Here is a 14,376-nt window from a genome sequence, read left to right as displayed (position 1 = left end):
TTATAACCTAAAGAGAACCTTCCCAGAACGTTTCCTTGCAGGTTTTAGGTTTTATTTGTATAACCTAAAGAGAACGTTCTGGGAACGTTCTCTGCAGGTTATTATTTTAATATCACTTAGCCTACTATTAACAGGCAGATTACCAACTGACAACGTCGTCAGTACGGTCCCCTAAGGTTATAAGATAACCAACAACGTTCAGATCTATTCGCAATAACTTTTTATTAATGATATTTTAAATTATGTTATATTTTAATTCTATATGTTTATTTAAATGCTGCATGACTTTGAAGTGTTTTAATGCGCATGCGCGTGATCAAACACTGGAGCACGTGCGCTGCTCGAGAGCAGATGGAAACGTCATCGACAACTGACAAACAACAAAACTCCCGTCTCTCGCTGTTGGTTTCACTGCTTTCAGGTAAGTTTAGACAACAAAATCTCACAAATAATACACACAAACGCCCCTGACACATTTCTTACGTGTAATTGACACGCTTCTGTTAAATATTTATTTTAAAGAAATGGTTTTATGTCTTTGAAAAAGTCCGTTAGCATCTACGCTAGCTAACCGGTTTCAAAAGACAACGTTAGGCCTAAGTTACGTTAAGTTGAGGTCTTATTTATGAAAGTTTGGGTTTTTAAACACATATTTAGTGTAGATAACAGTTTTTGATAGTTTTGCTGGTAATTTGTCAATGGGAAGTAAGCTAATTTATTTAGGCTAACCAAAAAGAATGCACTGTATTGTTAACTTAATCAGTGACGTTACTTACCAATATTGCTAAAATGTGATTTCAGAATAGCGAGAGAAAAAATAAAACTCTACAACAAGGGGTGAGTTATTGTTTAATCATGATGATAATTCCATATGCATTTATTTCACAATATATTATCTTAAGATTTGTATATATTTATCTTTTCTGCATTTCACCTCTGTTCTAGCTTGGTTCCTTGTAATAAACCTATCACATGTAATATTTTTGGCTCTGTGACAAACAGCATGTTATGTTCCTAGATCATCATGCTGTGATGGCCTGCTGCACTCCCTGTCCAAGAAAATCTCTATGAACCATATGACTAGTAAGCAAAACCACCTCAAACATGCAGTGCACTGCTGTCCAAAGGTTTGGGGTCTGTAAGATTTATGCTTTTGAAATAAGTCTCACATTTTAAAATCATTAACCCCAAGTTTTTTCAGTGAGATTGTCCTTGAGAAGCCTGTAAGCTAAATAATCAGCTAAATAATAGGCGACTAATACAATATTATAATGGTCATAGTTATAATAATTCATTTAACTATTATGATAACATGATATCCTGATGATTACTATATTTTATTTTATTTCTTTAGGTCTGTTTTGAATTATGTTGGCCAATGAGACTGACAACATACTGTCCAACTCAAAGGTATTTATGTATTTTTTTATTTTTTTTTATTGATCAATACTGAAATTCTTTGTACTTTTAAATGCGGTTCAGGGGGTCGACAACTTTAGGCAGTTATTTTTCACAGATTTATTTATTTAATGTTTATTTGACAGGGACAAATGCATAGAACATTGCTTTATAAAAAATACAAAGTAGATGCCATGCATACAGGTTTATAGCCATGACTAATTTGCAACCCCTAGATATCTTGGGCAGCTGTGGCTCATACTCTTAGCCTTTAAAAATGTTTGAATTGATATCCCCAATGCAATATCAGGGGGTAAATATATCATTAGAGTTCTTAAAGTTATGGCTTTGCTCTTGTTACCAGATGAGATAAAATCCCTATTGTTTGGCCCTGTATTCTTCAGGACAAGACCTTGATGCCATCCACAGTCAGTAGATGAAGAAGGTGAGTTTAGCCGAATTCAGTTCTCTTTCACTTTTTTTTTTTAGCTTAAACAGACACGTGCACGCAAAATGAAGTCAAAATGGCGAGTTTCCTCTTGTCTTGTGTTTTAAACAGAAAGAAAACGGATGCGTGTCATTTATATTAGTTCTGCGCATTCGTCTTAAAGGGACAGCAGCCTAACGTACCCGCAGCTGCTTGTGTCGCCAATGGTGATCAAACATCAAAAGAGAGAATGACTTGTAGCTTTAGCAAAGATACATTAATTTTATAGTTATTTTATTTTTACACTGAAGACTTATTTTACATTTTGATAAATCAATTTCTGTACCTGATAAGTTAGATTTAACTGAAAAACATAATGCACTGCTTATTTCAACTGTGTTTTTCTTCTATTGTATTTATCTATGCTTGTTATCTATTGTAATTTTCTATGCAGGTTCACTCTACAAAATCCCCCCAATAGAGGTTATGCGGAGCGCCCAGCGGTTGAACCGGAAAGAGGTCTAAGCATTTCCGCTTTTCACTTCCGTACACATCTGCAGCGGTAGGTGATCTCTGAGTTTACTGTTAATTTTTGCTTATTACACTAAAATTCTTACTTCTGTTTTAATTAAAATGTCACGAAGGCTAAAATATCAGAAAAGGGAACATCCGAACAGCAGTTTTTGTTGTGTGCCGGTCTGCTCTATGTCGGGGAAAATGAGTAGTACAAATAGGTTCTGTACTCATAAAGTGACGTCAACATCAGCAGTAGCATTCGCCGTCAGGCAAGTGTTATTTAAATAAACTCCTGATGTACTTACAAACTTTCCAATGCCTCGTTTAATGAGTACAGAACCTATTTGTACTACTGTAGTAGTTTGGTACCATTCTGGGCATTATTAGTGGGGTAATTTACCAGATACAAACCTGGAGCCGTTAGCGCATGCACTAAACCATACGGCTGATATCTCTAAATAAACTCTAAATTTTTCAATATTGTGCAGCACTAATATTGAGCATATCTTAAAGTGAACCTGGAATGATAATTTGTGATACCAGATGAGATGTATGTATGATAGATTTTGAACTGTACTATTTTTTTATTTCAGGTTTTCTGGGATCCCAGCGGAAGGCATCAAGGCATCAGATGTTGGCCTGGACAGATGCACCTGTAAACTACACCGACCTTTGCTTTTGCATGGATGGCTGATTATTACCATGTTCTGTGAGGGTTTCATTATAGCAAAACTGAGCACCTGTGACAGTGGAATTTGTAGGTGTAAAGTCACAGAGATTAAAAAAAAAAAATTGATAGCAGTTTCAAACTTTTTTTCACTTTCTTTCTCATAAACAACACAGCAGTTACAGGTTTTCAAATTCTTCATTGGAGGTGAGACTTATACATAAAAGGTAGAGCGAATTCGCAGGTCAGAGTTCACTAGACTTAAATATTATTTTCTCTGTTTTTTATTTGACTTCAGAGAGAGAGGCTTAATATGGGTATCCTTACCCCTATATAAAACATTCCTTTTTTGATTTGTAGTCTGAAATAATAAATAGTGCAATATAAATAAATGCAATGTAGTGTTTTGAAATATATAAATTTTTCTATACACATTGATGCTGAAATATCTGAATAAATACATGATACCAGCAGCGCTCGTGCTCATATCTCCTACAGCTTGTGATCCCAATTGTGATCCACAATCCCACCTCACTCTTTTCATTTGCTCCAGATGAATATTAATGCCATTACAGGGCTTGAATTTTGGCATGGGATTGTGTGTCCATGTAACGCGTTGTCTTTTAATTTTCTTGTTAAATTTGCAGATGGTGTTGGGAGTTTAAATGTTTTGAGCGGAGTGAAGATTGGCACATTCATGTATATTGTATATAAATGAATACTTTTTCAACTTTATAGCCAAAGTTATAGGCTACAGTTTGCAAAAAGATCGTTTTAATTAAAATGTTTGTGCAGTTTTATTTGAAATATTTTCATGTTTGAAATATTAAATGTAAATTACTGTTCCTGAATACATTTTGCTAACGCTGTTTTTAATGACTTATTTTAGGTTGATAATTAAACAATGAATAAACAAAAACATGGATTGTGTGCTGATTTATTTATTTAATACAAACTGATTGATTTACTTATTAGTGATAGTTTCTGTAAATTCAATTTATTGTAATAATATATTCATAGGATTCTTAAGTGTTTGAACAATAAACAATGTAGAATATGTTGTTTGTAGACCTACAATTTGTGTACAGGCATATCAGGATGTGTAGACGTTAGGAGAACGTTCCGGGAACGTTCTGGGAACCTTTCGGCAACGTTCCGGGAACGTTCCCCTAACCTTCCGGGAACGTTACGAGAACCTTGCGGGAACCTTTCGGGAACGTTCTGGGAACCTTTCGGGAACGTTCCGGGAACGTTCCCCTAACCTATAGGGAACGTTCTATTAACGTAAAGAAAACTTTCCTGGCTAACCAATAGGGAACGTTCTTGGGAACGTTCTGGGAACGTTCTGGGAACCAAAAACTAACGTTCCCAGAACGTTCCCAGAACGTTAAATTGTTAGCTGGGCACTAGACTATTTGGGATTCATAACAAGCTGCAATTTGATAAATCTTAATAAACACAGGGGGAACAGAATCCGACGGCAAATAGTTCAGCTGTCGAAATCCGTTCCCCCACCCCAATGATGAGAGATGTTGATGTAACCTATTGACTTAAAATAGCTTATTCTATTCTGTGTGTGGATGGAGCTTAAACAGCATCAATTTGATAAATATTAGAACCTCAGTGTGTCAGAAAAATGGGGGGAACAGAATCCGACGGTAAAAAAAAAAAAAAAAAAAAAAAAAAAAAAACAACAGCTGTCGGAATCCGTTCCCCCACTCCCATTATGAGATGTGTTGATGTAATGGCTTAAAAAACGCTGGTTTTATTTTTGTGTGTGGATGGAGCTTAACTTGCATCAGTTTAAAGAATTTTTTTTTTTTTTTTGCCTTATTGTGATAGGACAGTATAGTATCAAGAAAGTTTGACGAACCGGGACTTGAACTCGGGTCGCCCAAAGCTAAAAAAATGACTTTGTCATGGCACTGATCAATAGGCTACTGAGGATAGTAATCTTCCACAATTTGATAAATCTTATTGTGTAATAAACACAGGGGGAACAGAATCCGACGGCAAATAGTTCAGCTGTCGAAATCCGTTCCCCCACCCCAATGATGAGAGATGTTGATGTATCGGCTTAAAATACCCTTATTCTATTCTGTGTGTGGATGGAGCTTAAACAGCATCAATTTGATAAATATTAGAACCTCAGTGTGTCAGAAAAATGGGGGGAACAGAATCCGACGGCAAAAAAAAAAAAAAAAAAAAACAGCTGTCGGAATCTGTTCCCCCACTCCCATAATGAGATGTGTTGATGTAATGGCTTAAAAAACGCTGCTTTTATTTTTGTGTGTGGATGGAGCTTAACTTGCATCAGTTTAAAGATTTTTTTTTTTTTTTGGCTTATTGTGATAGGACAGTATAGTATCAAGAAAGTTTGACGAATCGGGACTTGATCTCGGGTCGCCCAAAGCTAAATAAAAGACATTGTCAGGTCACTGACCACTAGGCTATTGAGGATAGTAATCTTCCATAATTTGATAAATCTTAGAACCTTATTGTGTAATAAACACAGGGGGAACAGAATCCGACGGCAAATAGTTCAGCTGTCGAAATCCGTTCCCCCACCCCAATGATGAGAGATGTTGATGTATCGGCTTAAAATACCCTTATTCTATTCTGTGTGTGGATGGAGCTTAAACAGCATCAATTTGATACATATTAGAACCTCAGTGTGCCAGAAAAATGGGGGGAACAGAATCCGACGGCAAAAAAAAATAAAAAATAAAAACAGCTGTCGGAATCCGTTCCCCCACTCCCATAATGAGATGTGTTGATGTAATGGCTTAAAAAACGCTGGTTTTATTTTTGTGTGTGGATGGAGCTTAACTTGCATCAGTTTAAAGATTTTTTATTTTTTTTGCCTTATTGGGATAGGACAGTATAGTATCAAGAAAGTTTGACGAATCGGGACTTGATCTCGGGTCGCCCAAAGCTAAAAAAAAGACATTGTCAGGTCACTGACCACTAGGCTATTGAGGATAGTAATCTTCCATAATTTGATAAATCTTAGAACCTTATTGTGTAATAAACACAGGGGGAACAGAATCCGACGGCAAATAGTTCAGCTGTCGAAATCCGTTCCCCCACCCCAATGATGAGAGATGTTGATGTATCGGCTTAAAATACCCTTATTCTATTCTGTGTATGGATGGAGCTTAAACAGCATCAATTTGATAAATATTAGAACCTCAGTGTCTCAGAAAAATGGGGGGAACAGAATCCGACAGCAAAAAAAAACAAAAAAAAACAAAAAAACAAAAAACAAAAAACAAAAAAAAAAAAACAGCTGTCGGAATCCGTTCCCCCACTCCCATTATGAGATGTGTTGATGTAATGGCTTAAAAAACGCTGGTTTTATTTTTGTGTGTGGATGGAGCTTAACTTGCATCAGTTTAAAGATTTTTTTTTTTTTTTTGCCTTATTGTGATAGGACAGTATAGTATCACGAAAGTTTGACGAATCGGGACTTGATCTCGGGTCGCCCAAAGCTAAAAAAAAGACATTGTCAGGTCACTGACCACTAGGCTATTGAGGATAGTAATCTTCCATAATTTGATAAATCTTAGAACCTTATTGTGTAATAAACCAACCCGGTATCACGACAAGACGTGAAATAATCACGTTGGTCCCCTTTGGAAAACGTGTAGATGTCACAGTTTAACGCCCTCAAACGTGAATCTTACACGTTTGCCATTGAAGATATCTGTACAATTTCCTTACCATTTTATAGATCATAAATGTAAGATCCCTTCTACTCCCACACCTAAACATACCCATTTTATGGACAATATTAAAATGATAAAACGTATGGACAGATATGTGTATGAAAATGGCATTTTTATGAACAATATGGCATTAAAAGATAGTTTGAGCCACGAATCCTACCCCTAAACCTAACCATAACCATTTCTTAAAACTAACGTTACCTAGGCAACAATTATAAAGAAAAACAACAGACAGACGAGTATGATCACAATAATTTATTTATCGTTCCTAATAACCATAATATACTAACCTTACAACACAACATCGATTCACAAAATACATACATTTTATTAGCTTGATGTAATCCAAACCTTCAGAATCCATATATTATTTGCAAGAAAAAGATCCAAACTCAGCCCTTTATCCAGTAATCGTCATCTTGACCGTAAACGTCAAACCCCGCGCTTGTTATGAATTCAAATTCAAAAATTGCGCCCTCAAGGTTACTATGGTTACGGCAATATCAAACGCTCATTGGCTCTCGCCTCGCCTGCTTCGTCACAGATTGCGTCATGCACATTCACATTTGAAATGAAGCGCGCAGCCCTCAGAGCGAACCGAACTACCGAACCGAAGACGGATTAACATTTTCATGGATTTGAATTAATAACTTAAATTCTGCTCTGTTACCTCATACAAAACCACTGCCAGAGAGGACTGCGACACATCGTCACGTGAACAACTTTTGGTACCGATTTTGACATTTTCTCAATAAATAAATTATTGTGATTATACTTGTCTGTCTGTTGTTTTTCTTTATAATTGTAGCCTACGTAACTTAGTTTTAAGAAATGGTTATGATTAGCAGTGGCGTGGCGTGGGGAAAATTTCTGAGGAAGCCAATTAAGACACAACCTCTAAGCTGTGTGTTTTAAGGGGTGGGGGCAGAAAATCATACGTTACCATTTATATGTTGCTATTTGGAGGAACTATTAGAGCGCCCAGCATCATCTTACCGGGACTTATGCTTGTTACAATCCAACACTTTGAGCACGTAGATACCTAAAATATGTTGCACATACAGCTCAACTAACGCGATTGTTATAAAGGTGTTTAGACAACAAAACACATCCTCTTGCACATATTTGATAATCGGAATATCAGATATATCCTGCTATAGCTAATAAATTTGTGAAATTTTGAATAAAAAAAGGAAATAAAAGCCGATCATTCAGCGCTATTGTGCCTGCGGTGTGACAAGCAATGAAAGACGCGTCTCCATGGGAACCATAAAGTGATACTACGATCAATAACGGTCGCCTTGAAAAACTTACGTGTGAAAAGGTTGTTTGTAAGGCTTACATTTAAATGTGTCTTTGTTTTGTTTTGAGTGTATGGTCAATAAATAAAGGAATTAAAAAGATGGGCACAAAACCACAAATCTTCCGCTATTTCATTCATTCATTCATTGACGATGACAACGTGATGTGATTGGCCTGATGCCAACAAGTTCATGGCTTCCCTTGACACTGTCCTGACCAATCACAGGGGAGCAGTGTCGTGACAATAGCGTCACCTGATTGGTTAATCATTCTTTTTTTTTCTATCAAGGGATGCCAACTCAGCCTGGCCTCCTCACAGACACAGGGTGCAGTACCATGTTTTCAACGCTCATTCACCATGTCACTTTTATAGGGGCGCTGTTTTACACATCATAAAACACTCAGTAATGAATGAAGAGAGACGATGAGGAGATGACAGAAGGATTACGTAAACTGTGAAAACAAAAGTGTTTATTAAATGACGATTATATTCTGAAAAAGTGAGGAAGCCTGGCTTCCCTTGGCCTCCGCAAGAAAACGCCACTGATGATTAGATTGGGGTAGGATTAGCAAATGTCCCGGGATAATGGTACGTGTAAGATTCACGTTTGAGGGAACGTGTAAGATTCACGTTTGAGGGCGTTAAACTGTGACAGCTACACGTTTTCCAAAGGGGACCAACGTGATTATTTCACGTCTTGTCGTGATACCGGGTTGCATAAACACAGGGGGAACAGAATCCGACGGCAAATAGTTCAGCTGTCGAAATCCGTTCCCCCACCCCAATGATGAGAGATGTTGATGTATCGGCATAAAATACCCTTATTCTATTCTGTGTGTGGATGGAGCTTAAACAGCATCAATTTGATAAATATTAGAACCTCAGTGTGCCAGAAAAATGGGGGGAACAGAATCCGACGGCAAAAAAAAAAAAAAAAACAGCTGTCGGAATCCGTTCCCCCACTCCCATAATGAGATGTGTTGATGTAATGGCTTAAAAAACGCTGGTTTTATTTTTGTGTGTGGATGGAGCTTAACTTGCATCAGTTTAAAGATTTTTTTTTTTTTTGCCTTATTGTGATAGGACAGTATAGTATCAAGAAAGTTTGACGAATCGGGACTTGATCTCGGGTCGCCCAAAGCTAAAAAAAAGACATTGTCAGGTCACTGACCACTAGGCTATTGAGGATAGTAATCTTCCATAATTTGATAAATCTTAGAACCTTATTGTGTAATAAACACAGGGGGAACAGAATCCGACGGCAAAAAAAACAAAAAAAAAACAGCTGTCGGAATCCGTTCCCCCACTCCCATAATGAGATGTGTGTTGATGTAATGGCTTAAAAAACGCTGCTTTTATTTTTGTGTGTGGATGGAGCTTAACTTGCATCAGTTTAAAGATTTTTTTTTTTTTTTTTGCCTTATTGTGATAGGACAGTATAGTATCAAGAAAGTTTGACGAATCGGGACTTGATCTCGGGTCGCCCAAAGCTAAAAAAAAAGACATTGTCAGGTCACTGACCAATAGGCTATTGAGGATAGTAATCTTCCATAATTTGATAAATCTTAGAACCTTATTGTGTAATAAACACAGGGGGAACAGAATCCGACGGCAAATAGTTCAGCTGTCGAAATCCGTTCCCCCACCCCAATGATGAGAGATGTTGATGTATCGGCTTAAAATACCCTTATTCTATTCTGTGTGTGGATGGAGCTTAAACAGCATCAATTTGATACATATTAGAACCTCAGTGTGTCAGAAAAATGGGGGGAACAGAATCCGACGGCAAAAAAAACAAAAAATAAAAACAGCTGTCGGAATCCGTTCCCCCACTCCCATAATGAGATGTGTTGATGTAATGGCTTAAAAAACGCTGCTTTTATTTTTGTGTGTGGATGGAGCTTAACTTGCATCAGTTTAAAGATTTTTTTTTTTTTTGCCTTATTGTGATAGGACAGTATAGTATCACGAAAGTTTGACGAATCGGGACTTGATCTCGGGTCGCCCAAAGCTAAAAAAAAGACATTGTCAGGTCACTGACCACTAGGCTATTGAGGATAGTAATCTTCCATAATTTGATAAATCTTAGAACCTTATTGTGTAATAAACACAGGGGGAACAGAATCCGACGGCAAATAGTTCAGCTGTCGAAATCCGTTCCCCCACCCCAATGATGAGAGATGTTGATGTATCGGCTTAAAATACCCTTATTCTATTCTGTGTGTGGATGGAGCTTAAACAGCATCAATTTGATAAATATTAGAACCTCAGTGTGTCAGAAAAATGTGGGGAACAGAATCCGACGGCAAAAAAAAAAAAAAAAAAAAAACAGCTGTCGGAATCCGTTCCCCCACTCCCATTATGAGATGTGTTGATGTAATGGCTTAAAAAACGCTGGTTTTATTTTTGTGTGTGGATGGAGCTTAACTTGCGTCAGTTTGAAGATTTTTTTTTTTTTGCCTTATTGTGATAGGACAGTATAGTATCAAGAAAGTTTGACGAATCGGGACTTGATCTCGGGTCGCCCAAAGCTAAAAAAAGACATTGTCAGGTCACTGACAACTAGGCTATTGAGTAATCTTCCATAATTTGATAAATCTTAGAACCTTATTGTGTAATAAACACAGGGGGAACAGAATCCGACGGCAAATAGTTCAGCTGTCGAAATCCGTTCCCCCACCCCAATGATGAGAGATGTTGATGTATCGGCTTAAAATACCCTTATTCTATTCTGTGTGTGGATGGAGCTTAAACAGCATCAATTTGATAAATATTAGAACCTCAGTGTGCCAGAAAAATGGGGGGAACAGAATCCGACGGCAAAAAAAAAAAAAAAAAAACAGCTGTCGGAATCCGTTCCCCCACTCCCATAATGAGATGTGTTGATGTAATGGCTTAAAAAACGCTGCTTTTATTTTTGTGTGTGGATGGAGCTTAATTTGCATCAGTTTAAAGATTTTTTTTTTTTTTGCCTTATTGTGATAGGACAGTATAGTATCAAGAAAGTTTGACGAATCGGGACTTGATCTCGGGTCGCCCAAAGCTAAAAAAAAGACATTGTCAGGTCGCTGACCACTAGGCTATTGAGGATAGTAATCTTCCATAATTTGATAAATCTTAGAACCTTATTGTGTAATAAACACAGGGGGAACAGAATCCGACGGCAAATAGTTCAGCTGTCGAAATCCGTTCCCCCACCCCAATGATGAAAGATGTTGATGTATCGGCTTAAAATACCCTTATTCTATTCTGTGTGTGGATGGAGCTTAAACAGCGTCAATTTGATAAATATTAGAACCTCAGTGTGTCAGAAAAATGGGGGGAACAGAATCCGACGGCAAAAAAAAAACAAAAAAACAAAAAACAAAAAAAAAACAGTTGTCGGAATCCGTTCCCCCACTCCCATTATGAGATGTGTTGATGTAATGGCTTAAAAAACGCTGGTTTTTTTTTGTGTGTGGATGGAGCTTAACTTGCATCATTTTAAAGATTTTTTTTTTTGATTTTTTGCCTTATTGTGATAGGACAGTATAGTATCACGAAAGTTTGACAATCGGGACTTGATCTCGGGTCGCCCAAAGCTAAAAAAAAGACATTGTCAGGTCACTGACCACTAGGCTATTGAGGATAGTAATCTTCCATAATTTGATAAATCTTAGAACCTTATTGTGTAATAAACACAGGGGGAACAGAATCCGACGGCAAATAGTTCAGCTGTCGAAATCCGTTCCCCCACCCCAATGATGAAAGATGTTGATGTATCGGCTTAAAATACCCTTATTCTATTCTGTGTGTGGATGGAGCTTAAACAGCGTCAATTTGATAAATATTAGAACCTCAGTGTGTCAGAAAAATGGGGGGAACAGAATCCGACGGCAAAAAAAAAAACAAAAAAACAAAAAACAAAAAAAAAACAGTTGTCGGAATCCGTTCCCCCACTCCCATTATGAGATGTGTTGATGTAATGGCTTAAAAAACGCTGGGGGTTTTTTTGTGTGTGGATGGAGCTTAACTTGCATCAGTTTAAAGATTTTTTTTTTTGATTTTTTGCCTTATTGTGATAGGACAGTATAGTATCACGAAAGTTTGACGAATCGGGACTTGATCTCGGGTCGCCCAAAGCTAAAAAAAAGACATTGTCAGGTCACTGACCACTAGGCTATTGAGGATAATAATCTTCCATAATTTGATAAATCTTAGAACCTTATTGTGTAATAAACACAGGGGGAACAGAATCCGACGGCAAATAGTTCAGCTGTCGAAATCCGTTCCCCCACCCCAATGATGAGAGATGTTGATGTATCGGCTTAAAATACCCTTATTCTATTCTGTGTGTGGATGGAGCTTAAACAGCATCAATTTGATAAATATTAGAACCTCAGTGTGCCAGAAAAATGGGGGGAACAGAATCCGACGGCAAAAAAAAAAAAAAAAAAAACAGCTGTCGGAATCCGTTCCCCCACTCCCATAATGAGATGTGTTGATGTAATGGCTTAAAAAACGCTGCTTTTATTTTTGTGTGTGGATGGAGCTTAATTTGCATCAGTTTAAAGATTTTTTTTTTTTTGCCTTATTGTGATAGGACAGTATAGTATCAAGAAAGTTTGACGAATCGGGACTTGATCTCGGGTCGCCCAAAGCTAAAAAAAAGACATTGTCAGGTCGCTGACCACTAGGCTATTGAGGATAGTAATCTTCTATAATTTGATAAATCTTAGAACCTTATTGTGTAATAAACACAGGGGGAACAGAATCCGACGGCAAATAGTTCAGCTGTCGAAATCCGTTCCCCCACCCCAATGATGAAAGATGTTGATGTATCGGCTTAAAATACCCTTATTCTATTCTGTGTGTGGATGGAGCTTAAACAGCGTCAATTTGATAAATATTAGAACCTCAGTGTGTCAGAAAAATGGGGGGAACAGAATCCGACGGCAAAAAAAAAACAAAAAAAACAAAAAACAAAAAAAAAACAGTTGTCGGAATCCGTTCCCCCACTCCCATTATGAGATGTGTTGATGTAATGGCTTAAAAAACGCTGGGGGTTTTTTTGTGTGTGGATGGAGCTTAACTTGCATCATTTTAAAGATTTTTTTTTTTGATTTTTTGCCTTATTGTGATAGGACAGTATAGTATCACGAAAGTTTGACAATCGGGACTTGATCTCGGGTCGCCCAAAGCTAAAAAAAAGACATTGTCAGGTCACTGACCACTAGGCTATTGAGGATAGTAATCTTCCATAATTTGATAAATCTTAGAACCTTATTGTGTAATAAACACAGGGGGAACAGAATCCGACGGCAAATAGTTCAGCTGTCGAAATCCGTTCCCCCACCCCAATGATGAAAGATGTTGATGTATCGGCTTAAAATACCCTTATTCTATTCTGTGTGTGGATGGAGCTTAAACAGCGTCAATTTGATAAATATTAGAACCTCAGTGTGTCAGAAAAATGGGGGGAACAGAATCCGACGGCAAAAAAAAAAACAAAAAAACAAAAAACAAAAAAAAAACAGTTGTCGGAATCCGTTCCCCCACTCCCATTATGAGATGTGTTGATGTAATGGCTTAAAAAACGCTGGGGGTTTTTTTGTGTGTGGATGGAGCTTAACTTGCATCAGTTTAAAGATTTTTTTTTTTGATTTTTTGCCTTATTGTGATAGGACAGTATAGTATCACGAAAGTTTGACGAATCGGGACTTGATCTCGGGTCGCCCAAAGCTAAAAAAAAGACATTGTCAGGTCACTGACCACTAGGCTATTGAGGATAATAATCTTCCATAATTTGATAAATCTTAGAACCTTATTGTGTAATAAACACAGGGGGAACAGAATCCGACGGCAAATAGTTCAGCTGTCGAAATCCGTTCCCCCACCCCAATGATGAGAGATGTTGATGTATCGGCTTAAAATACCCTTATTCTATTCTGTGTGTGGATGGAGCTTAAACAGCATCAATTTGATAAATATTAGAACCTCAGTGTGCCAGAAAAATGGGGGGAACAGAATCCGACGGCAAAAAAAAAAAAAAAAAAAACAGCTGTCGGAATCCGTTCCCCCACTCCCATAATGAGATGTGTTGATGTAATGGCTTAAAAAACGCTGCTTTTATTTTTGTGTGTGGATGGAGCTTAATTTGCATCAGTTTAAAGATTTTTTTTTTTTTGCCTTATTGTGATAGGACAGTATAGTATCAAGAAAGTTTGACGAATCGGGACTTGATCTCGGGTCGCCCAAAGCTAAAAAAAAGACATTGTCAGGTCGCTGACCACTAGGCTATTGAGGATAGTAATCTTCCATAATTTGATAAATCTTAGAACCTTATTGTGTAATAAAC

General features: G+C 37.3%; 1 long non-coding RNA gene across 2 annotated transcripts; it reads left to right on the top strand.

Annotated features, from left to right (window-relative positions):
* The first annotated feature begins 703 nt into the window (after positions 1-703).
* LOC308690314 lies at positions 704-3,481 on the top strand. 2 transcript variants are annotated; one of them, XR_014030143.1, is made up of 6 exons: positions 704-837; positions 1,019-1,083; positions 1,355-1,410; positions 1,803-1,843; positions 2,280-2,387; positions 2,935-3,481. It is a non-coding gene; the product is annotated as an uncharacterized lncRNA (long non-coding RNA). The 2 variants fall into 2 exon arrangements; XR_014030144.1 differs by having other exon boundaries at positions 1,763-1,843; positions 2,935-3,072.
* The last annotated feature ends 10,895 nt before the right edge of the window (positions 3,482-14,376 follow it).

Source organism: Scardinius erythrophthalmus (assembly GCF_964197995.2).
Source record: "Scardinius erythrophthalmus genome assembly, chromosome: 5".
In the NCBI taxonomy this organism is placed as follows: domain Eukaryota; kingdom Metazoa; phylum Chordata; class Actinopteri; order Cypriniformes; family Leuciscidae; genus Scardinius; species Scardinius erythrophthalmus.
Note: the sequence above shows the minus strand (reverse complement) of the source record. Positions and strands in the feature narration are given on the sequence as shown.